At 42.7% G+C, this 26,484-nt stretch overlaps 1 protein-coding gene across 1 annotated transcript in view; it reads left to right on the plus strand.

Annotated features, from left to right (window-relative positions):
• The window catches only part of MTHFD1L (methylenetetrahydrofolate dehydrogenase (NADP+ dependent) 1 like), a 172,732-nt gene extending 146,515 nt beyond the window's left edge, over window positions 1–26,217 (plus strand). The window contains exon 27 of the mRNA XM_058833869.1: window positions 25,207–26,217. The gene's annotated coding sequence lies outside the window, so the exon portion shown is untranslated. The remainder of the gene's footprint in view (window positions 1–25,206) is intronic.
• Window positions 26,218–26,484: the final 267 nt, after the last annotated feature.

The following is a 26,484-nucleotide window of genomic DNA, read 5'->3' on the forward strand; positions in this document are numbered from 1 at the left end:
GGATGTCTGGGACAGCAGACCAGCCCCTACACAGCTTTCAGTCGGACAGAATCTCTGCAAGGACACAAAGTCCCTTTATTCACTGGTTCTGTACTTGGGTGCTACACTATTCCCGCACAGCTCCAGCTCATCTCGATCACCTTGGTGCCCTCCCTTTCAGTCAGAAAAAGTTATATTTGCCAACCTGTTGGTTTTTTTCAAATGTTTGAGGTAAGTGAACTCTCCCTGAGGGAGCTTTCTGGGGAGAGCAACAAAACCAGCATCTAACTCTAATCTACTCTTTATGACATTAGCTTGAGGTGGCTGTTTAATGAACCAAGCCCTTCACATCAGTGCCATACAGAGGTTGATTTTTCCCTATGTTTAGAGTGCTCAACTGTTGTCAGTCAGTGTCAGACATTAATACCTGGCAAAAGCTTGTTCATCCAGGATGAAACCTGTGTCTAATTCTGCTTCTTGATCTACTGAAAGTCAGGCAGACTTTAAATCTCAGCCTGTCAGTAATAACCAAGTATCCAAGTTAGTTAATTCTCAATAGTATGGGGAAAATGAAAAATAATAAATGAAGAAAAACAATGAAGATAGTAAATGAAGGAACAAAGCATAGGAATTAAGTTCACTCTTTTGGGATAGATTTATATGAAAGCAGTTGTAAATCAAGGTGAATCTGAGAAGTAATTTCACTAAATCTCACATAAAAAGTTCCTTTAAGTGGAGCAGTATATAACTTAATACCAACAGTTACAGAAGAAGGCTATATATAAAACAAAAGTACACTTCAAATTGCTGCCGAAAAGGGAGCTTTTAATAATAATTTGACATTAAAGAGATACAATAAATCAACACAATGTATTGAAGTGTAACTAAGAAAGAGTAGATAAAGAGATGACCGGCAAGTGAAAAATGTCATCATTTTAAATGATGTTTAAAAAAACAAAAAAGTCTAAAATAGCTTCTGAGATAATAATACACTTGGAAAATTCATGCTGCTGGAGATGACCAAGAGCCAACTGCAACCAATAGCAAGGTGTTGTGAGCTGTTTCCCATCAATTCTTCCTCACAGTATGGATTAGCAGATCCCTAGAGACAGGAAGAAGATCTTGCATTGAGCTTGTGCCTGGCATCACCTATAGCAACTGCAGGGGATCTGAAGGGTGGCAGCAATTGCCATGGAGCCCAGAGAGGGGGGAGGCTCCAGGCTCAGATTCCTGTATTTACTGAGTCCTCCTCATACGTGCCTCCTCTGTGACAGGTCACTGTGAAAGATAACCTCACCTTGGCTAAATTTGGACATCTCTATCCCACAACTGCAGTTACTCAGCAACAAACCACACACCAGCCTGGAAGCAGAAATGGAAGAGTTATACCCAGTATGATTTAAACATGTCTGGGAGCTGTGCAGACAACCTGCAATTATCAAACCAAGAGTTTCAAGAGCTGTTTAAAAGACAGATGGTTTATTTTTCTAACCCTTTGGAAAGGACCAACAGCATCTTCATCCAACACCATGCTTGGGGAAGGAGTACTTGAGTGCAAAAATGGTTCCTTAAAACACTGCTTTTCTGCTGGTATTCGAGTTTTGTCTCTTTAAGCTCTGACAAAAGAAAAAAGTCCCAAAACCTCACTCTCTTTCAGTGAGAGGATCCCATCAAATATATTTGTATGTCTGCGAATGGATTCTTACCCCAAACATCTCTGATGCTCAGGTTTTTCCACTGTTTAAAGACAAGTGGTAGGAACAAACTGACAGGAGAATGAATACACTGTTTAATCCTGTATAAGGGATGGTGAAGTGAACCTACAAAGCTAAATCCAAACATTTAGAGAGACAAGCCTGGATGCACAGGAGCAATTAGGCCTGCATACTTGGAATAACATGTTTGGGGAGGACCTTTTTCATAACTCCTGTGAAGGGGCTGTGATACCCAGCTGTGGCAGGGAGACATGCTGGAAGAGCCATACCTTGCTTAATGCAACTGAAATGGAAACAGTCCAAGTAACCATTTACTCATCTACATAAACTTGAATCTTAAATTTAGCAGCATTTCACCTTTTGACCTAGAATTTCACAGTGCCTCAACCAGCTTGAGTTGAGCCTGAACAGCTACAGAAATGTTTACAGCCATCTGCTGCAGCAGGATAGAAGAAAACCTCGCCTGGATCTAGAAACCAGTGTCTGGGGAACTGTTCAGACACAATCAGCACTGGATCCTGTTGGACTCACTGCAGACATTTGCCATCATGCCAGCAAGGCCAAGGGCTAGGCAGAGAACCCCACAGCACCCCAACCTACAAACAGGGTAAATCCTCCTCCCTGCTGCCCACCACCAGGTGAAGATGTAAGTGTGAACTATGTGGAAAGATGTGCATGACAGATGTAAAAAAAAAACTCCAAAAAACTCTCACGACATTTATAAACTTAAAAATGGACTTAAAAATTCAAGCACATGCTTTGAATTCTATGTGATTTATTTAAATGCCAGTGCCCAGCAGGCAAACAGATTTTTTTTTAAAATATTTTCAGTAGAGTTGAGAACTCCAGTATAGAGTCAGCAGGTTATAAATCTATATTTTTTTTAATAAAAATATTTTAGAATTTAAATATTCACCTAAACCATCCACTCAGATCCGATAGAGATGCTGGCCATATCCACGCTGCTTACACAGAACCACTCAGGATGGAAAGGAACTCTGTAGTTCACCAAGTCCCACCACATGCTCAATGTATTTATTTAAATTTCTTAAAATTTATAATAAATATCTTAAAATTTCTTTAAGTAAATTTGTGGTTTCATGTACAGATTTAGGGGCCAGGTCACACTCTGTAGGGTTGCTTAGCATCTGTAAATTGAAAGGCTTGCCCATTCATGCAATGTGCTGAAAAAGCAAAGGCTTGCTGCAAAGGTAGGATGGCCAGAACCAACCAATCCCCTGGACTGTGGAAGCATGGCACAGCTATTCCCCTACAACCCCTCAAAGGGCTCACATTAAGACCACTAACCTGCTCATTCTCTTGGATGGGTTGTCATAGTCCAAGTCACATCCTGCAGACTTTCAGAGCACTAACCTAATCTCGTTTCAAAACACTTGAGGGGAAAAACAAGAAAAAGCCTGAACACCCAAAGGAAACAGCTCTCACTCCAGCCCCCAGCCCTCAGGTGTTTTAAGTTTCTCTACAACAACGAGGTCTGGCAGGTGCAAGTGCTGCCTACCCCACACCACACCAGGCCCTTAGCTGGGAGTTTTGGTCTCATGGTGTTTGATGGACTTAGGTGTTTGGATCAGTGGCCAGAGTTACCCTCACCCCAGTGAAGGCAGCAAGGCTGCAGCCCCTCCACAGCCCCCTTCTATGAAAGCAGATGGATGGGTTTGAACCACCAGCTCTGGGTGCCTCAGCCCATGCAGGCAGTCTTGCCCCAGAGCAGGTGGGACAGTGCCTGCAGGAACAACTCCATTGCTAAAGAAAGTGGTGGGAATGGCTGAATTCAGCTGGTATGGCTGAATCCCGCCTGCTGTGCCAGCTCTGCCTGCTGTGCCAGCTGTCCCAGCACTAGCTGGCACCACGGAGTCATGGCACCACATGTACCCTGAGGCAAATCATCCCTCAGCCCAGCCTGGGCACAGCTGTCCTGTGTCTCTGGGGGAATGCCTGGTGCTCCTGAGGGGGTGGATGGTACCTGGGACTCTGGATGGTATTCAGGAATGGGTGTCAGGCTTTAGAAATCAGCATCCAGCCGCAAAATACCATGACCTGGCACACAGGTGTTTGTGAACCCACAGCGGGGCTCACGTACCACCTGCCTGGTTTACAAGCACAGCGAGTGCTGCTATTTCTGTCCCACTTGCAGCCAGCTGGATAAGCCAGTAGTGCTCTCACCAGCCCACGGTAAGCTTTCCTCAGGGCTCTCAAGCTAAGGAGAAGGAGCAAGGGAGGGGAAAGAAAACTGTAATTTACTCAACAGTAGTGTGCTTTTCCTCTGAAATCATTATCCTGCTGGAAACTCCCTTGGCATTCAGAAAGTATCTGTGTTTAATCCCTGATCTTGTTCAAAATGCAAAGTACCTTGCCTTGAGACTGATAATTTAATCTCCTTTGGATAATTGCTACCAACTAGACTAACAGCTGACAAAGGTCAAGTCATTGGTTATTCAAAGCAGGATTTCCCCCATTTTACAAAAAAACTTCTGCTTGATCTTTGACTTGTCAGCTGCAGCGTGTGATTGCTTTCAGCACTGGTAATCACTGCTGGGGCTGCGTGCACGTGTGTGCATCTGTGTGCACACACATTTCACACACATAAAGGCAAACTGGAAATGGCCTGCTCACACAAACCTCTGTGTGATACCATAGATCACTTCCAATTAATGTTCAATAAAATTTACATCCTCCACGGCACTTTGTATACATTTGCTTATATTAAATTATCCCAAGGTTTACTAAGTAGAGAAGGGAGCTTCTTAGCCTTATTTTTTTTTTTTTCTTTCTCAAGGAAATTGATTTTATGTGATTGTAATATTTTTTTGCATTTTTGTCCATCCCCTAACAATGAATCAGACCCTAAGCAGTAAATTGACAGACAAGTAAATGACTATAGATTTCATGAAAGCAGGGAGACAGTGGGAGATGAAGAAATGAAATGGACACAGGAGAGAGATAAGATCTTTTCCATGGTGATATAGAAATTTATGAGGAATAAACTTTCCAGTTTCACTTCTTGCCAGGCTATACTTTCCTTACATGTAATATTTTAACTTACTCATAATTCTGGTTGCAATTCAGTTGCTGTATTTTAGAATCAGGAGTCATACTCATTTAAGTTTGTAAATCTGTTGCAAGGCAATATAATGTGCATAAAAGCCTAAATTGCTACAATCTTACATGTGAGGGCCCTACTCAGCCCTGAAAGTGAGTCTATGAGCATGGGATAAACCCAGTGCTCCTTACTGCATCTTATCAATAGAAAATCCTCAAAACAGGGCAAACTGACTTTATTTATTATTTTTAAAGCTGTACAGACTGAAAAAAAAATGAATTTAGAGGAGAAAATAAGCTCAGAACCTCAATGCTGCTCTGATACTCAAATCCCATCAATTTTATTTTAGCAAGGAAAGTTCTCCATCAAAGTTTGAACACTGTACAGCACAAGTCTCAGTTTCTATGCCAGTTTTCCATACTGGCAGGAGAAATTCAGGACTTCTCTTGCAAGCCCTTGGAGAGACACTGAGAAACTCCAGTTTCCTGGAACAATAAGAAAAATTAATCTTGGCATCGTTTTTCACATCACTGTTTTCCCCAGCACTGTCGGGAGCCTGCCAAAGCCCAGCCACAGGGATTTGACTCTCACCTTCCCAGACCTGTAGCCTTGTGCTATCCCCAGGGCTGGTCCCTCTTGTGTGCCCCAGCAGGGATCTCCCTGGTTCCCTATGGTTTTTCCATGGGAGCTAGCCACCAGACACAGACTTTCACTCCTGGTCACTGCCTTCTCTTTGTGGCCAGGATGAGACTTCTACAGTATTTCAGTGGTGCAAGGCAGCTGCAGCGGCAAAGGCGTAAAATCAAAGGGATAATTCACACACTGAATGTGTTATAGAAGTAAAATACCAAATAAATCACCTCTTGTCCTCTCTGAGGAGATGAGGTTAATAATTACATTACTTTTCTTGGCATGTAAGAGAAGATCCATCCTTGCTTATCTGCTTGGTGGTGACTGGGAAAGAAAAGCTGGTGTTATTGCTTGCTGGCCTCTGCCCCACCCATGCCCTGTGCATTCCCTGTGCCCCTGGAGGAACTGGGCAGCTCCAGGAACACATACCCCTGCAGGACCCATGGATCCCTCTTTCTGGGGAGGGAGCACCTTGGTCTGATGCAACAGGAAAGTGCTTCTATTGTGTAAGAGAATAATTTATAAACAGCATCTCAGCCTGAATGTTTTAATCATGGGAATGTGTGTAATTAGCAATCTTTTACCCGTGGTCAATACGTGAACACTATTAGGGCATAATGTAAGAGCTCCTTAGAGATCTGGGTGAATGCTGCCCAGCAGTTCAAGAGCTGCAGTAGCGAGAAATGCCTCGGCTGCCTCTGGTGAAGGGCTCAGAAGCTGTTTTTTAAAGAGAAGCCAGATTGCCTCTGCACCTGTGGGTGTGCAAACAGTGTTAGCTCTTCAGTGCATACTTGTGGCTTTCACTTAAACCATCCCAGATCTTCATTGTTGCTACTGCTGCTGCTATAGAAAAATGTTGCTGTATACAAGCTGCACACACAGAAAAGTAGGAAAAGGCAGATCCATCACACAACTTCAAGCTTGGAAAATCGTGTTTGTGTGGTTGGTTGAGGTGTGCTGTGTAGCTCTACACTGACCTACAGCATTGCTATTACTTTACTGAGGACACAGAGGAGGGAAAATATTTTCATCTTAATTACAGTCCTGATGTTTACTGCTGAACCATTTAGTGACTGTAAAAGCCAGCTTGATAAACACTTACTGTTCACTGGATTGAAGGACTGAGGAGACAGAAGAGCTAAGAATTAGGCCCAGGGGAATTGCAGGAGGAGACAAAACGCAGCAGCTATTTCTATGTGGTGGGAAGATGAGAGGCACAGTGGGGGCAGGTTGATGTCTCTGTGTGTACCAAGCAATGCCAGGCAAAAGAATGGCTCATTTCAGTTGCCTGTTGAAATTGCTGAGAATAAGAGAAATTTGTCAGTCACCTTCCTGTAGTTCTGTGTCTTTGTTGGAGCACAGTTTGAGAGATGAGAGAAAAATTAAAGTAATGACACAATAATTTGCAAAATTCTTCAGCAGAGGTGAGGCAAGAGAACAGTGGGAAAAGAGACAGCAGGCTAAATGAGATGTGCACCATCATCAGTGGAAACAGATGCATTCAGATTACAGAAGTTTACATATCTGATTTTTCAGTTAAAAAAATAATAAGGCAGTACTTCTAATTGGTTCAAGGCTGTTAGAAATAGTTTAAACTATATAAAATACTCTGGTGAATTGAAAAATGTGTGTGCAAACTTTGAATATTTGAAATGAGTCTGGTTTTAAAATATTTTAAATTTAAAAAGTACATTTCAAAACCATGCACTGTAGGATAAAACACAGTTATATCTCAAATACTGAAATACAAAGGTAAATTGAAGTTTTGGCTGACATTTTCAGACTGAAATAAAAATACAAAAGGGTAAAACATGTGTATCTTTATCCTGTTTGCCTAGTCTTGTAAGAAAGCTGGCTTGAACACACCCTAGATGTTACCTAAAATCTTTTACTACGGCCCTGTAATCACCTATAGCCTGATCCAAAGTCTATTGATCCGTTTGGAGCCCTTCCCTTGACACCCACCCAGCCCTGCAGGATCAGGGGAAGAGAGGAAGGTGGGACTACAGACAAGATGCTTAAAGATAAAATCAATAGCAAGGTTACCAGGAATGTGGTCTTTTGTTTGAACATAGAGCTTGTTGGCAGGGATAGACCTGTCACAACTCATGGTCTTTCATCCTTCTGCTTAGATTTTGTCCCAAATCCCTTTTCAGTTCTTGATCAGTGCTTTGATAAAATGTATAGGCTTGATAAAAGACTTATGTCGATTTTATCCTATTGATCCAAGACTCTAAGATAAGATAAAAAATATATTGTTCTTGAAAGATGGGAATGATTTCTTTCCAAGAGATTCCTCAGTTACTGCTGGTAGGTAAGAGGTCTTCATTATCAAAGGCACGTAAGAAGCACTGCTGCTTGCACAGGATGTGTCAAATATTTGAGGGGGTTTTATTTAGAGAAAATGTGTGACTCAAGAAAAAGCATCTGGCAGACAGGACAAAACATTTCAGAAATTTATTTTTCAAGATGAAAAATGGAAATAAATAGATCTTCAAATGTTCATTTCAGAACAGGGGAGGATTTATTTTCTCAGCTTTTTATGTTTCCCACAGGGAAATGATAGGAAATGGTTGGATTTCTATCACTTTTTGAATACTCTTAAAAACATTTTCCTGCCTGACATTAATAGACAAATAATCGAACAAGATAAAAAAAAAACCAACTAAAATTCACAATTAAGCCAAATGTCAGGACGCAAGCACTTAGACTTTAATTTTTACATCAAAATCAGGAAGGATTAAAATATCCACAGTATACCAAAACCCAATCCTTTTCCTCAGAAAAGGTATGACAAGAGTTCCTATCAACAGCAGTGGGCAGGAGGACACGGGGGTGAGGGCAGCTCTCTGGAGGAACACAGCTCAGGCCAGGGACTCCGGGTGATGCTCCATCCTGCTGCATCGCCACCTCCAGACACCCAGTGAGCCCTCAACACAGGAAACATGAACAAAGGAAAAGCAACTTTCACTGAGCTCAGCAGTCCTGGGAAGGGTCTTGGTGCAGACCTGTTCTGCCCTCTTTACATCCTCAGAGTCTGGTAAAAAGAAAAGTCAAGAAGATCCGCCATCCCCTGCCATGCCTGGGGAGACCTTATCGCCTCCTGCCACTCTCAGCAGAGGCAGATTTTTACCCAGAAATATTATTGAACTTTAATTTGAGAACAACCCCCAGTGAGTCCTGAAGCACTGCTGTTCAGTGATCAGAAGTACAGAAATTTTTAAAAGAAAAGCCATCTCTTGGATTGTTCAATGAATGTAATCCACATACTTCACCCTTCAGCCCTGAAGGCCACAGAAGGGTTCTTTCTGCCTTGTTATGGAGTAGCTGCAATGCTTCTGCTTTCCATCACTGAAAACCTGAATTTACAGGTTCCTGCTATTTATAGTCCCTAAAATACTTGACCAACTGTTCATTTCGTAAGCAAAGCCGTCATACGAAGCTTAATTTGCTGAATATGATGTTTCCTTTCCTTTGTCATATTGAATTACCAGCAATTATGGCTTTAGCCTAATGTAATATGAAACTAAGGCCACATAATAATTTACCCAATGAGCTGCACCAACACTGTATGAGCTGTATGTGCAGTCCTGCATCTGAAGTTTAAGTCAGTCTGGGACTTCTAAAAACGTAAGCAACAAAAAGATACTATATGTGATGGAAAAGCGGATTTAAAGGTCACAATTTTCATATGCAACTGAAAAAAGGGAGTATGAAAAATGTAAGTAACGGGAGTATGAAAAATGTAAGCCAATGGGAATATAAATAAGTAAGCCAAACTTCAGCTCGTTGTGAGTGCCACCTCTTAATTCCAGCCTAATATTATAGAGATATTTCCTTAGGAGATTCTCAAAAATACTGAATAAAACCTTGAAATCTTTCTGAACGAGGGACTCCAAACATCTGGTATCCCATTTGAAATACCACTTGTTTTTCCAATCACTGACTGGGGGAAAAAAAAAAAAGATAAATGGATTATTATTCTTGCTCACAATAAATACGCTAAGTGAAGAGTCACTCAGCATTTTTCTCTCTCTGGTATTTTCCCCCACCCTTTTATTTACTACCACCAAAAATTGTTCAGAACAATGTAAGCGAGGAGGCAGATCCACAGGACCTGTGGCTGCAGCATCTCCAGAGCTGGCCCAGGACCCGTGGTGGTACACAGACTCCACAAGACCCAAAGAGCCTGGCAGGCTGCTAATGGAAGCACTGCTTAAGTTGCTATATCATGGGGGTGAATTATTATTTCTATCTTGAAAATAGCTTGCACTTTGGCTTAATGTTCTCTGACAGAGTGACAGCCCATATTCCAGTTCTGGCAAGCTTCTAAAGGCCCAGAAGGTTGACTGAGGACATGAATTTTTAAATACCTACACAAACTTCTTCCAAAAGCAGAAGGCTCTAAGCACATTCCATTTTTTTCCAATGTCAAAAGTATCCCATGAGCGACCTCTCACACCAAGTTCCCTTAAATTTGCGCCAGATTTCCAAAGTGCAAAGACTCACAAATAAATGATCGCAGTTAAACATTATGGTTTTGAGCCTTTTTTCAAGTTTGGGTAAAGATTTAGAATTTCTTGCCCCTTCATTCTGCCTTACTCAGGTAACAGAGAGCACATTGCTGCAGTGAAAGAAAAAGGCAAATAAAAAAAGATGTTTCTGTTGTCCCTGTACAGAAGGGAATTAATGTCACAAATGCTTGTTCCCCTTTTGCACAGACACTGATTTGATACTTGAGTGAACATTGTGAACTTGAGTTTTTCAGGACTGAAGCAACTCACTTTCTCAGCAAGATGTGCCAGGAAGCCCAATTACAAAAGGACAAATGATTCATTTAACAGGAGTTTTCATCATGTTGCCACACTGCCTGACCTCCAAATGTGCCAAGATGCTACAATATCATTTAAATTGGGAAAGAATGCCCCTGTATTATCAGGCATGAGATTCACGAGGGTCCCATTATAGCTGTATTGTTAAAAACCCCCAACCAATACATAAAATAACATAAATACCCCATACATAAAATAAGAGTCTAACTTGAGCAGCCGTTATAGTCAATCATATAAACACAGCATTTAAAGACAAAGTACACACTCATATGAAAAATTATTACAGTTCATAAGGAAAAAATTGGGTTCAAAAATCAAGATTAAAACCTTTCTGATGCTGATAGCTGTGTGCATGCAAGAGTGGTGGGATGCAGAAGGGAGAATCAGATCACCCATTCTAGGTCCACATCACCACAGCCCTCCAAACTGAAGTAGCTTTTTGCTGTGTTAAATTTAACTTAAGTCATGTTCTCCCCTCACTGCAGGATCGCTCCTGCTGGAAAGGACGGCCCTGCCCACTCCTTCTCCCTTCCTTCTCCTGACAGCGTCTCCCATTTTCTCTCTGCTGCACCTCTCTCGCTGCAGTCTGTCTGGTGCTCTTTTCCATAAACCACTGCCTCTCAGAAGCAGTAAACTGTCAGCCAGAAGAAAGAAGAAGTATTTACTACTACATTTTTTTCCCCAAGGTTACCTTTCCTTGGGAGAGTGAAATAAATCTCACTGAGGCAGTGAACTCCAGCTCCATCCCTTACCATTTCATTGCTGCTCTTGGGTGGCTGGCTTTGTTTCTCAGCTGCTGTGTCACTGGATGAGATTTGTGCACTAGAACCATTTGTTGTGGCCTGTCTTTCATTTCTTTTCCCGTTTAAATTAAATATTAACAAATCCCAGGGGTGCTACCAGTTTTAAACAAAGCCTAAAGACTAAGAAAAGCCAGACCTGCAGCAAAGATATTTTTTACCTGATTAGCTACAACATCTGGAAATAAAAGGATTCTCAGCTCAATAATTCAGCCTCTTCCTCACCTGTAACAGTAGAAGAACAAACCTTGCTCCTGTCTAAGGAGCTATACACTGAGTCACCTCAGCTATGCACAGTCCAGTGCAAAAGCTATAGCTTGGTTTTACAGTCAGCAAAGTATCTAACAATTCCCACAGGGCAGGCTGGCAGGATCGGGATGCTTCTTATCTCACGAGGAACAAAGGAAGGAAGGACCTTTTTTCTCAAGACAGTTAATCAGTATTGATCACAGGGACTTTATGCAAAGATGCTCGGGCAGAGAGCAAGAACAAAGAGTAGGCAGCACCCTCACATCCTGCTTTAAAACAGACAGAAAAGCTTGGCGTTCCCACCCCCCAATTCTCTCCAGGCCAACTGGAGTTTGGACTCCAGACTGTTCCCCTTTGCCCCATGAGGAGGAATGGCAGGAGAGGGGCTGTCAGCAGGCAGCAGCTCTGTCTCCTGCTCCCTTTGGGCTTTCGGCACCAGCCCCACCGTGCTTTAATGCCCGACACGTCCGCAGGACCAAGCTCACAGCTCAACCACAAATGCTGGGATGGTGTTTAATTTCCACTGAAGCCTTCACAATGAAGTTTTAAATCCTCCCAGCCAAGAGGACCTTGTACTTAGGCAATCCTTTAACAACACTGACAATCCTGAAGCACTTTTCATCTTATCCTCTCAGAGCATCTCACACAGTTGTGTTTAACAGTGTATCTAAGACCAGAAAAAATTCCCATATTCCCTTTTTGCTGTGGCAGCAAGCAAGAACAAAAGGGTAAATGCATTGCTTAAGGCTGTACAACAAGTCCTCACCAGCTGAGAATCAATCACCACTTCTCACTTGGCTTTATAACCAAATCTCCTGCCTCAACACAGCAAAGATAGGCAACTGTCTCACCTCAGTGAGAAAAAGTCGCCACCATGTCACTCTTTTCCTTCAAGCCAGCAGTACTTGCTTGCTTGCTTGCTTGCTTACTTGCTGCATCATGTGATGAGCCTGCTCTACATCATCCCAGGACATGAAAAAGATGATTAGTTTAGTGCTCAGTTACCTAAGGTTGCTATGCTAGCCATACAGACAGACAGCATCCCCATTTCCTGCTGCTAGTGGCACAGATCTCTGCGCCACAGCCTCTATAAAATACGCACAACAGCCTAATAAAACACAGGCGTAGCTGTAAGCAGACACAAAGAACCATATCTGTAAAATGGAGCAAGCTTGATTTGTACCAATAAAAGCCACAGGATGCTGCATTTACAGGGAAAGGTACGCATGTACTTGATAGCACTGAATGGGAAGGGATGCCTGCAGATGTATGTGCCTGTCTGCATGTGACCTTACCAATAGGCTGGAGTAATCACTTGTCTGTAAGGCACATGCATCTTTAGATATGAGATTTAAAAAGTCCCTCTGTGTCTCTTTCTATATTCTGTTTTTTCTCCCTGCTCTCACCATAATGCCTTATAAGAAGTCTTCATAAATCTCCACCTTTTTGCTGCCTTCTTTCCTCCCACTGCCCTTTTTATAACCAGACTTGCAGGTCTTTATTATTCTTTGTGGCATTTCTAACACCAGTTTCTGCAGAGTGACCTCAGACTTTGCTATTTTTAAGTAAGTGTAGATGTGATTATCACTTAACCTCCTGATTGTGAGCCATATTTTGACCACCTTGTGCTACGCCACTGGGACAAACCACCCCCACACTTGGTGCCTGCAGCTCCTTCAGAGCCTCTCTGGTCTCAGACACCTTGGGTTTCAGTAACACGTAACAGTGTCCTTAGGTCTGCAGGAGTGGTAATGCCACTTTTGTGGTGCCTTCTCTCCGTTCACTTCTGGCTAGAGATACAGATATGTTCTTTCATATATCCTTTAATGTTCATTCCTGCTTGCTTTTAAATGCAAAAAGTAAAAATATAAATATGGGTTTCAATCTCATTATTGAAAAGGTTTTGGTTAGGATAATGATCTATATTTACATAGAAATGCAGCCAACTACAGAATATGAATCTGTTTAGTATTTTCTCAGCTTGGCTCTCGATTTCATTTAGCAGGGTATTTTCAAACCTCAAATAGCTGTAAACAACACAAGCAGGCTGATAAAGTGCTGCAGACCCATAGTACCCCAGGCAGTAAGTGGGAGTGGGTGTGTCAGCCACTGCTTCAGAGTATTCCCAAAGGGTGAAGGACTCAGTATGATGGCTATCATCCCTTTAATCTGCATATTGCAGACTCAGGGTAAATGTTGCCAGGGAGGCTGTGGATGCAATCCTGCTTTGCCAATAGCTGAGTGAAGGAAGGTATTAACCACCACTCCCCTGATCCCGGATTTCAGTGGGGTCCCACCACCGACCTCTGTGGCCTGTGTTTGTGAAGCAGGTCCGAACATGGGCCCACCGTGCTTCAGTCATTACCTCCCTGCACTGTCGGGTCACCTGGATGTGCAGGCTTTACTGGCATCGCGTTTCTGTCTCACTGGAGCACATTGCGTTTATGCTGGGTTTGGCTCTCCGGCAGCTCCTGCAGGCAATGCACCGTGCAGCAAAAAGCCTGCCCGCCACCCCTCGGAGAAAGCTTTGGAAGAAGGCTGAGCTGGCAGCACCAAGAGGCACCAGCCCAGGGCCCTGCACCACGGCACTGCCGGTGTTTGGCCCAGCACCAGCTGTTCCAAAGCCAAATGAGCCTCCTGATGAGGCTGCGGCAGGAGGCCTCTGCTACACCACCTGTGGAGAGAAGCGGGCAGAGGGGAGCCTGGAGCTGGCCAGCCTTGGCAAACCTCCCACCAGGGAGGGCACTGGGGGATGCATCCTCCCTCCTTTAGATTTTATTCCCTGCTCTATGTGCATGTGTGTGCATGTGGATAAAGGCAGAAAAGGCACAGCAGCAGCAGGGAAGAAGACAGGATGGTGCTCAGTCCTTACGTGAATCCTTATCCAGCAGTGTTTGGAACTGACTCCCCTGGACACAGAGTTTAAAGAAAGTTTTAACACAGAATATTTCATCTGCAGTGATGGGTGGCTGAGATACAGGCTGAGGGAAACAAGGAAATCCTCTGGTCTCTAGTACAGATGGTGAAGAATGCTGCCATAAACCAAATCCAGATGGGCTGAATGATGAGTAAACGCCAGCTTTACCTCTTATCTCTCCAGCTTTGTGTTTCACCATCATGCTAAGTGGCCCCTACCCTTGCAAGTAGCCTAATGATTACTTTCTCCAAAGGGTTTAGGTGTGATTCAGAAACAGAAAGGTGACTCCTCACATCAGATTGAGTTACTGGTCTGAGTCTCTCACACACACTCAAACACTAGGGCCACTGACACCCCACCAGAACCTGTATGTGCCCACTGCCCCTGCAGATAAAATGCTGCCACTGACAAGCATGATAATGCCTTGAAATTGTTTTCCTCTCAGAATCGCATTTTACTTTTTATTTATATAAAATATGTGTCACTTTGGAATGCTAGAAGTGTAACGCTTTCATGTAGAAATGTTAGACATCTCCACTACATGCATTAAAAAGCAGTTTCATGTCAAAGCCAGGCAGGTTGTGCAGAGAACCATTAAGTGCCACCATTTCATGTGCGGATGGTTTAGTCAAGAGCAAGAAATTGGAGCTGTCAGTAGGGATGAGCTGCTGGCACCCAGCAGAACCAGGGCCACAGCTGCAGTGTGGTGGGGGGAGGAGAGGAGTATTTGCCACCCATTTATCTCTGCTAATTTAGTCCCCATGATGAATGCAGAATGAGGGAGGGGGGGAAAAAAGAGATCTTTGAATCACGACAACACCTTGGCTTCCAGAGCATAGCAGGTAGAAACATTTCAGCATAGCTCATATCTGTGAAACCTTTCAAATCTGTGAATAAGATGCTAAATAGATTTAATAGCATTGCCCCCTCAGGATGCAATAACTTATCTGCTTACAGGTTTTATTACTCACTGCTGAGAGGCCAGTCCCTTCTGTGACAGCACTCTTGCCCTGCTATGAGCCCAACATGCCCCCAGGAAAAAGGGAGGCACATCCTCACAGTACCTGTGTAGACCCTCCCTCTGCTAGCAGACCTGGAGTCTGCCCAGACAAGCCCACTTATCCCCAAAGGGTGCTCCTGCCAGTGTCTGGACTCAGGGCTTTGTCACTGGAAGTCTCCAATGGCCACCATACCTGTGGATGTGGCCCTCCTGTCCCTGAGCAGAGGAATCTGTTATCTTCCCATCAGCAACAGCTCCACAGCAGCTAAGGCATTCACTTATGGATGTCATGGAGCTGCCAGAAATTGATGCCTCTGTGGCATGAGGTCATGCAGCCACAACTCTGCTTGGGGATATTGCACTCTGTGGCAGGACAAGCCAAGTACACAGTTAATTATCAGCAACATTTTCCAGCTACTTTATTTGAAAAATGTTAACTACATCTTCTCTCTCACGTGCATGCACACGCACACATGTGCATATACACTCCCATGTTCTTTCCAGAAGAGGGGAGAAAATAGGCCAGGCAACATGAATAATGAAAATGATGGCACTCCCTGGGGCCATATTCTCATACAGCTGTGATCCTTGAAGTTCCATTATGAAAGTACCACCTTCTGAATTCGGACATGTTGAAACCCTTTTTAATTGAACTGCAGATTTATGTTTAAATCAAATGTCAGTGCTCTTTCAATTGTGAAAATAGTGTTGTGTCATTAGGCTGGACTATCATTTCCCAGTCTGGGGGATCCCCGTGTCATCTACAGGGCAGATTGCTGATTTTGCAGCACTCTCCTGACACTCTCTCCTCTGCTATGCTGTGGCCCAGGAACCCGCGCTGCTGCCAAAAGGAGACCAAAGAGACCAGGAGGCAGACACGCCACATGGCCCCTACTCTAGATGAACAAAAATTCAGCTGAAGAAATATTTTATAAAGCTTCTTCTTTTTCTCATTTCCAGTGGGGAGTATTGGCTGGCGTGGCAGCAGGGTTGCTCTGAGGTCAAGATGGAGAGATCAAAGGCAGGCACTTTGGTCTGCAGCGCCTGGGTCTTTGGGACGCTGCCAGGAACAGGGCAGGCCTTGGGAAAGCTCCCGTGGGAGAACAAGGGTGTGCTTGCCTTCCCCCCTCCTCTTAGATGCTGTACCAAATGGGCTGTCCCTTTCCACCACTTGGTTGCAGTGAGAAGGGAGGAGGGAAGGGAATGTCACACGGGAATTTCACATTTTTCCCGTAGTAGGGAATTAACCTTGCTTATTTGCATGATAAAGAGTGAGATTTCATTTCTTTAATGTGGTAGGCAGTACTTGCAGCTGCTGGGAGGGACACAGCTCCTCTGAGCTGGGCCACCTTCGTCCTGGGCATTGCTGCAGGGAACACTGTGATGGCTGCAACAGCTGTGTGCAAAGAGCAGGAGCAGCAATGCATCACAAGGATAAGCCAACAAATGTGTATGTCTCACTTTGGGAACGAACTGCATCCAGCCTGGAGAGACCAGGCTCCTCCTCACTAAGAGTTCATGCTGTCAGTGATGCTCTTAAGAGGAGAGTGATTATGGTTCTGATGTCTCAGCAGTGACACAGCTATGAATGAGCTAAAATCACATGCTAAATCAATTTAAGTAAATCAATGTTAAATTGTGTGAGCACATGCACAGGACTCCTCCATATACTGATATGCTTCCAATTGGAGTGCTTTGCCAGGACAGCAATGTTTTAAATCCTTGGCAGCTTCGCTACCAAAGCTGCTTTAGCTTTGAACGTTTTCTTAAATCGTGCATGCCATTGTGGGTAAAACAACCAGCCCTTCCCCAAGATGAAGAAACTACCCCAGTAAATATGATATTCTGGCAGCGCGGCTGATCTGCCTGAGATGCTTCTGCCGACACAGGGATGTTGATGTGGGTTCACAGCTCCTCACACCCCTTGGCTGCCACAGCCATCATCCCCCATGTCTGCAGGGCAGATGTAGCTTTCACAGGGCCAGATACGGCTGAAAGTGAATGCTGCTCCTTTATCAGTTCCAGGGGCAAAGCACGTGGTAAGAGGGCCGAGGGCAGTGGCAGCTCCCTTCACCTCCTCTGGGGTCAGTAAATCCCGATCCGGGCACTGTATCTGCGCTGCCAGAGTAGGGCAGTGCCAGGGACAGAGTTTGCAGGTGTAGAGGAGTGTTGGGGTAGCACAGCCACCACCAGGAGCACATCACGGTGTGCCTGCTTACGTCTGCAAGAAAGCTTGTACGAAAACGGGTATCTTAGCAAAAGGGAAATCAAGACTCACTAACCAAAGCAGGTGTATTGTTGGACACCCATGTGAAAGCAGATGAGAGCAATTTCTTTCACTTCAGCTTAAATCAACATCTACCTGAACTTGTCCAGATCAAGTAAGTCCATTTCAAAGGAGGGATCATAACAATTTTGCTCTGGCTTAATTAAGTACTTTCAGGTCAAACTGACAATTGAATCAGTGCAAGATGTAAGATAGGCATGAGAATATTATAACCATAAACATGTAAGAAACAGAAGTAAATATTTTATCTTGTCAATATGGGTCATAAAACAATTACCAGAGCTGAAGTGAAACATTTAACTGCAAATAACATTTTAATTTAAAAAATCATGTAGCTCTGAAGAGGAGCTTATATGATGAAAGACCTGCTTAGACTAATGAAATTGTACTTACGTCCTTCAACCCACAGTTTACTTAAACTCTTAAATCTGTCATGGCTATATCATAAAAACCACTACACAGCATACAAGAGTGTAACAATGTATGTAGAATAATAGCATAAGAGTTAATATTTATCTGGGTAAGCTAATAAAAGTAAACTGACCCATAGACAGATACGTATAATATGGAAAGACAGGGCTGAAGGATATCTGCAAAATCATATAATAATCCTCCTCATACATCTCAAAGTGTTGCCTGAAACTAGCTGTAGAAACACTCATGCCCCCTTCTGCCCCTATACTTGTCCCTCTGTTTACCTTTTCAGAAGATTTTTTTTCTAGTTTATTTTTTTGTGAACCACAGGTGATTATTTTCAAGTTTGTGCAAAAGCTCTCTCAGACCAAGATGTAAGACCTAACATTTCCAGCTTCACAAGATCATCATGCTTTGCCTGGAATGCCAGATTGATCTCATGTAATTAATTTTTCAGATACCTTCAAATATCTTCCCTGATTTGGTTAAACTATTGACACATGTAATGCTTTTCTGCATTTCTGGATTGCAGCAGTACATTCCTGAGTAGAGAAGGTGCCAGATTAAAGACTCTGTTAAAAAGCTTTATGTTATTGGACTATTAAAAGTGAATTAAGCTGACAGTTTAATTGCTATTTCATAATACTCTGCATTTACTTTTTGTATTTTGCCTAGATTCTGTAAACAGACATCAGGTAAACATTTATTTGTAGCTGAACTTTTTGCAGTCCCTACCAATTCTGGCTCTCTTGTCCCGACAGAGTATTTCAGTGTGAGCATTTGCAAGCACAACACTTGTTGAAACCTGAACAAACAGAACTAAATTAAAGAAAGAACTAAATTAAGCAAACAAACAAACAGTCAAAAAACCCAAAAACTCCAAACCTTTGGGCTTTGGGTTTTTTTTTAATCATACTGATATTAATTTTTATGTGGCACTCCTTTACCATGTTTGTTTATACAAGACAGAAAAATGAGTAGGAAAATACCCAGAAACTAATGGTCACTCAAGAAAAATTACACAGAACCATATTTATTCTGTGCATTCAGAGTTCAATTTTCCACTTTGGTTTCTGTAACAATTGGGTCAGAGCTTATGAAGGGTTTTTTCTCTGAAAAATGCACAGCATTATAAAATCGAAGCTCTTAGAGGCACTAATCAAATCCTTGCACTGAAGACTAACAGCATTGTAGCAACCCCACGTTATCTCATGTCTGTACAGTCTCCAGAGATCCTACCCCACAGCAATGGAAATACTTTAAAAAAAATCATGAAGTTTATAGTGACCAGGAAGAATAGGTTATCTAGAGCCTAAAAATTTAAGAGGATTAAGATTGCTTTTGCAGAGACCCTCCTGAACAATGCCTTTTATTCATATTACATATCTGTAGCAGAGCACTACGATTTGCTGGAATTCTTCTTGGCTGCATATTTTTATCTAATGAAATGCTCCAAAGTATTTCCTCCCTGGATAGATACCACAGAACGTTACACTGGGACATCACACTGTAACTGAGGATGTCCTGTGAAAAACAGGGTACTCAGCTGTTTGGTTTCTCACCATTTTACTTGCATCTTGCATCAGGTTTCAATAGCCAACAGCTAAATTATTCATCTGCTTCATGTGCTCAAGCACAGAGCCATGGATACTCCTATTAAGTCTAGACATACTGGAAAAATGGTGCAAACTGAGAAAACATTTGCTGAATCCACCCTGATTTCTGTCTCATACAACACAGGGGCTGAAGAGTGAAGGGATATAAAAATAAACATTTATGTTAACCCATCCATTAGCTTCTGTCACCTGTGCAACTCCTCTAGCTATGCTGCAGTTGTTATTCAGAAGAGCAGGGACATGCCTAATGCATGTAAAGCACCTTGGAATATTTCATTTCAAGCAGAAAATTTTGTGCTATTAACAAAAAAAAAATCTTTATTGTTTTGATAATCTCTGACTAAACCCATTTGTTTCTGATCAGGGATAGCCAAATGTCTCCCATCCAGGATACCTGGAAAACTAGCAAGAAAGACATTGTAGAATAATTTTTGGACCTGGAACATGATGGCATTGAAAGTAAAACCAGCAAAGGGAAAATAAATTTTACTTCACAATTTGAGGTGACCTTGTGTACTGCATTAGCAACACGATGTTCCCTCAGTTTGGATAAGAAAATTATGTGTGATTCACAAAGAAACATTTTGAGCATAGTTATGCTCGCTAGTCTCTGGCAGCTCTTCCACTGTAAACATCAATGCTGAGGATCAGATCTCTGCTGTGAAACACTCCTACAGAACAAAACATCACCAGAAAGCACCACAGGCAGGGTTTGAGGGCAGTACTTTTTCTCACTTTACTAAAACTGTCTAAGTTAGTTCTGCTGTTTGTAAGGTTATGCAAAGTTCAACAGAAAGAGAAAAAATTACAAATTTGGGTACTCAGAAATACCTCAATGATTTTGAGTTGCTATGATCAAGGTTCATTTAAGGTATTCTTAATAATGGGTTGCTTCATGACACAGACTAGATTCCTTTGTAAGAGATCTGAAGTGGTTTTATTGAGGCTGAGGCTCAGACTGATCAGACTGTACAGGTGCATGGGGAAGGATTCCATGAAGCACAAGTGTAGGGGCTTTTTGGAACACTGGATGAAGAGTAACAATATCTCTGGAATATTCCAATTAAGACCAGTTGCTCTTGGTTACCTAATGAGAAACATTAGAGTCCTTTCCATGACCATTTGCCCTGGCAGCAAACGCAGTGAAACCCCTCCGACCATCCTTCTCTGCACACCATTCCCTTCCCCTGCTCCTGTCCCTATTTGCCACCGGCCAGGGGAATTGCAGGTGTTTTCCTTGTGCAGGTGGTCTCAGGGATCCAGCTCACATCACAGTCATGACAGGAAGCTGAGGGAGAGCAGTACATCATCTTGTAGGGGTCTGACGGAAGAGATCAGGTGAAGGACGAGAGGGAAAGCTGTGAACAGGAGTGGTGCTGCTGTCTTGTAGCAGAAAACCTTTTGACTCCCTTTCTCTAAAGCTCTCCGCAGAGCCTGGGGCAGATCCCTGGCCTCCCATGGAAGTAGATGGGGTGCTGTGCAAGTTCCAGGCTCCACTGTGGAGTGTGGAGAGATTATTTTAGGAAACTGAAATGTTTCCATCTCTGGAGGTCTTTGAGAACCGGACGGATGAGCAGTGGTCAAGAATAGCTCAGTTACAGCTGATCCTCCCTTGGGCCAGAGAGGCAAAGTTGGTGATTTTATATGATTTTTTCCACCCCTATGATTCCATGGTTGAAGCAGGTCCAAGGTTCAGCAGGGCACAATCATTAACATCTCATAACCAACACTACATACAGTTAACCATCATATGCATCTCTTTTGCTCTTTCATGCAGAATTTCCCTACGTCTACAAAGTTATCAAATAACCAAACTTCTCTTTCATAGTCAAAAAGCAGCCCTTACAAAAGCTAGGGGCACTGCTTCCCCCACATAAAAATTCCCAGAACTAAAAACTTATGTTTCCAAGCCTTACAGGGACAATGCAAGAGAATTAACACATTTATATGAGAATACTTTATATACTGGAAGTGCCACTGATGCTGTATGTACTTCTGTCATGGAGAATAGGAACAGGAAAGAAGGGAATCGTTTTGCCAGCACTATCCTACGTGCAGGGAATTTCTGCCTCTGCACCACCATCCATCCCTGGAAAAACATATTTTTATTGCTGATAGATGGGAAGCCTGCAGCATCCATATGAAGTCTGATATAATTTCTGATCCACTGAGGGGAAAAGAAGCCTGTGTCTTTTGGGTAATCTGCAGAAATATGGTTCTGATCAGCTTTACATTGCCTTTGGGACTGATGCACACACCCTGTTTGATTGAAAGGGGTCAGATAATCATGGGAAAAACCCCTTGGGACAGAGGAGTAATCTGAATATCTGTTTGATACTGCAGTGTGGATGCTCAGACAAAAAAATATTGCTTATACTCCTATTTCACATTATTTATGAGTTATGGCAGGTAGTACCTTGGGGTAATGATCAATGGACTTGAAATTAAAGTAATGTTCAAGGTAGTTTAATCAGATGTAGTGGTCACTGAAATAGAGATTAAAATGAAAAAAAAACAAAACATAGTATTAGATGGAGGGTGGTTAAAACCTTATAAAATATTATCACTTTTTCCACTGCCATGTTTATTTCCAGACACCACAAAGACACAATCTGGGTTAGTTTCCAAATATATGCATTGTTTCTGGAAATCAGACTTAAAATACACATATGTAAGGGAGATAAAAAAATAAAAGCAACCTAGTGATTCTGTCAGCCACTACATAACAGAGCTTAGCAAAACCATACCCTATGAAATAGAGAGCAATTTCATAAACATTCATTGGGAGATCTTTTCCCCTGTAGTAATCTGGTATTGAACAGCATCAGTGTCACACTGTGGACCTGAAGAGAGTTAAGTCTGATCCAAGCAGAAAGTGCCTCTGCTCTCATCACTCCTGACTTCACAGTCTCAAGCTGACAGAGGGGTTGGCTTTAACCTGTAATTTTAGTCACATTGGTTGATCCCTGTCTATAGCTCCATGGGTGGCACACAGCCACACTGTGGCTCACAGGTATCATTTAAATACAGGGCTCAGCCCACGGTGTGAGGGCCCAGCTTGGTACTGAAAAGATGTACAAAATTAAAAAAAAACATGCAAAGCATAGCTTATCATCTCTGACTTTCCGGTGTGCCCAGCACTTCAGACCTGAAAAGAGTAATTACAAGTTTTAATAATAACTTATTTCAGTTTAGGTTGGGTAACTTTAGCGCTGAGAAGAGACTGCCAATGAATGAAGGAGGCACTAAGTTCCCAGCCTCCAGCTAGAAGGACCACTTGGACCTGTGCTGGTGCTGGTGGAGAGGGGACCTTCCCAGGTGACAGGGACAGCTCTGCCCACACAGGGAATGGTCTTGAGAACACCCACTGCTCCACTGATAGGCTTCCATGTCATGTGTGCACCCATTTGTGAAGAGCTCATGCTAAGAAACATCTGCCAGGCACATACCATGTCTCTAATGCAGCTGAGAGTCCTCTGGGAATGCTCCAGTCCCACAGTCAGCTTTTGTGGGAAGGAATTCAGTTCAGGACTGATTGCTTTTGAGAGCAAACTTTGGTGAAGTCCAGTGGAGTTTTGTTACCATGTAGTGTCCATGTTAACTGCTCTTACTCTTAGTGTAGCAGTTTGCACATTGTTGGATAGAATGGCCAAAGGAATTTACTGAGCTTCTGCATGATGCCACTTAAATCTGAGGACAGGTCTGAAAACAAAGAGGAAAATCATACAAAAGGACTGCTTTTAAGTTTTGCAAGAGGGTTCATATTTTGCTGTCAAGACTGTTATTTTATGCTACCATCACAGGATGAGACTCAAACCAGTACTGACAATTGCAGCCGTGATTTTACAACTTCTAATTCAATGAGAAATAAGCTACAGTCTAGCACCCATGCTGGTACCTGATCTGGCTTTCCTCAGAGGGCTGCTGCCATACCTGGAACAGGCATCACTTCTAAGCAGGAGAAATATTTCTCTGAGATATCTCTGGTCCCCAAGTCATTGCCTCTTCAGCATCAGATGGAAGTTATTTATGAACCACTTGAAGGACAAAGCCCCCTTCTGCTTCACAGTCTTGGCTTTTGTCAGCACCCACTCCTCCATGGGATCAGAGGAACACAGCTGATGCTCCTCCCCATGGCCTGATAGACTTGCCTGCTTTAGAGTTCTATGTGTTTTGGGGGACTGACTCCTTTTAGGATAAACCACCCTGCATACTCCAAATTGTCTTGCTGGTTCCTGGAAGGGCATCTTGAAATGGTTAATTGTGTTTTGTGAAGACCTATCACCTTTAAGGAGTATTTTCAGCTTGTTTAGTCTTGCAGCCAGAGTCAGGCCAGATAAAGAGGGGCTCATTTCCATCAGCATTATCTCCATCCCTCCCCACCACCACACATGGGCAGGCACAGAGAGAGGGGTCAGCTCACCAACCCAGAAAAGGGCTATGGGTACACTGATGAGGCAATAATAACTCCTGATTTTGTCAAAAAAATGTTTCTTGATATGATATCAGCTTAGGTTAAAACTTTTGTGGCTATTTTGCATTCAGTTTTCAACCAAACATTGTATTTTTGAAAAAACTGTTTCCCTTGCCCTCATTCCTTTATCCTCCTTGCTGTCTCTGGGTCTCACTGATTTTCATTGCTTCCTCCTACCTGCCCTTTGCTGTCTTTGGAGTCAATAACCGTCATCCATATGTCTTTTTTGATTTCTTCCACTCCTGACTTCTTTGCTTCTCTTTTCTCCTTGCTTTCTCTTTATCTTCTCTTTCTTAATTTCTCCTTCCTTCCTGGTTCTGAGATGCACAAAGATTGTTTTCCAGCCAAGCGAGGCATCCCACGCAGGGAAACAACCAGGGAAATATTTCTTCTGAATTATTCTGAGCAGTTCCTCTCACTGATGTAAACTATCATTTAGGCAGAGGAAAAAAGGGGCGCAAGCTCACCTTCATCAAGTTAACACTGATCTTCAGAAATTTGTGGTCACCTGCTGACTACTACAGCCTCCTTCCTTTTCTGGTACTGAAATCTTCTCCAGATATTTTTCTAAGAAAACCCTCTTACTCTGCCAGTCTGCTCTAAAGACTTTATAAAATTGTCTCCCTTTTGCTTTCACATTGTGTTTTCTCAGCCCTGTGTCCTTTAGTTCTGTACTGAAAAAAACTTCAGCATTCTGGCGTCCAATTACTAATTCTGGTGGAGCTAGACATTTTTATAAACATGGCTGAACGATGCATGTTGTTCTTTGTTCAGGCTCCTTTATGACCTCTGGCAAGCTGCTCATCCAGTGTACCTTGGTCTCATCACATCAGGACTTCCAGATTTTCTTACACTTTATTTGAGGGAATCAAAGTTTTAAAAGACAAGGGAGAAATACAGTACTATTATTTTTATCCTTTGCCTGCCCCTGTGTTTTTTCTGCTGCCTAGCTTCCATGCAGCTGTTGGACATTTAAGAAAAACATGTCTCCCACTGAGCAAGTTCCCTATAAATGTGAATTGAGCTCCAGGCAAGAGGAAATGTGAGTCCTGAGGTCACTCCTGAAATCAAACTCTTGCCTGGCTGCACATAATTCTGCTGTTGTATTTTAAGGGTGATTTAGAAAAATGTAGTATATATTTCCCACAAAGAGCATGAAAAGAAACAAATACTTGTGATCATGAGATGGTCATATGATCCTTCAATTCTCACCATTTTTCTGGTATTTTCAGTTGTGCTTTTCAAGTCTGCAGCTCAGATCCAAGCAGAGATGGGAAGAATGTGGGATTATGGAGAGAAGATGACCCGCTGGTGCTGACCAGAGTTAATATTGGGAGGCCCCTGTGCACTCTGCACTGATGACTGGAGAAGACTGAACTTTTCTTTCCACTTAAAGATGCTGGAGCTACACCCCCTTGTTCACCAGGGAGTAGTATTTCTGTCAGATATGAAAGCAGCTTCTAATCTGCTCTGACCTTGGCAAGAAATTCAAGTCCAAATGTAGTAACATAGAAGCTGACAGGTCAGCCTGAAGAATTTGAAGTGGGGGAGGCTTCCTTGCCTTCCTTCTGTCTTCCCTCCTTTCATTTGAAATCTTATCAAGGATCACTTCAAGTGTAGTGGCAGCCTGACCAGCCCTACAAATGACATGAGCTGGGTCACTGTCCCTCCTGTTACAGCAGAGGTGCAGAGACTATTTACTGGCTGGGCTGAATCTCTGCTACTATTGTTATAAATTAAGGTATATAAAGGTGGAGACCCATAAAGAAAAGCATTTTACCTTTAAAGATTGGAAAAGTTGATCTATATTTTACATCAGGGTATAGTGCCTTACTGAAAGACTCCTCTCTTCACGCCAGAGGCTCTCTACTTTTTGTCATCCAAGGCACAGACTCACAGAGGTTGAAGATGGTTCTCACTTGCTCTCAGTGCTGCTGAAGATTTCTGCCTGTCAGGTGTGCTAATGCTGCCTTCTACAAACTACAAAAAAATCAGGACTATAGAAACAACCTATGCTTGCTCTACTGCTTGCATCCTTTCTGCATCTGTAAGATTTTTCTATGTGCCTCAACAACAAAGGGACTAAAAATACTTTGAGTTCAAGTCCCAATTTGGGTATTATTTAGAAGTCTGAATGATGATGGTTATCTTTCTGGCTATCTTTCTTCTTGATATTTTTCTGGGAATGAGCTTATTTTTGATCATATTGACAGAAAGTTAAAAACTTCCGGTTAAAATTTAGGTGCTGCTAAACTTTGTCAGTCAAGTGATCAGACTAGAATTACTATGGACTGCTCACAACAAAAATTATAAATTATGAATGACCAAGGGGTATTTAGTGTTTGTATTACTTCAGAAACAGGCTTTTTGAGCCACACCAGGCCCCCTTATATTTGTCATTATATTGGCCAGAACAAAAGCACTTTCCTCCCACCTGAAAATTTACAGTCCCATTTACGAAGTAGCAGAAACAGCACATCTTGTGGCTTCCCTCAATCCAGTGGATGCAT

Source organism: Poecile atricapillus, chromosome 3, assembly GCF_030490865.1.
Source record: "Poecile atricapillus isolate bPoeAtr1 chromosome 3, bPoeAtr1.hap1, whole genome shotgun sequence".
Lineage (NCBI taxonomy): Eukaryota > Metazoa > Chordata > Aves > Passeriformes > Paridae > Poecile > Poecile atricapillus.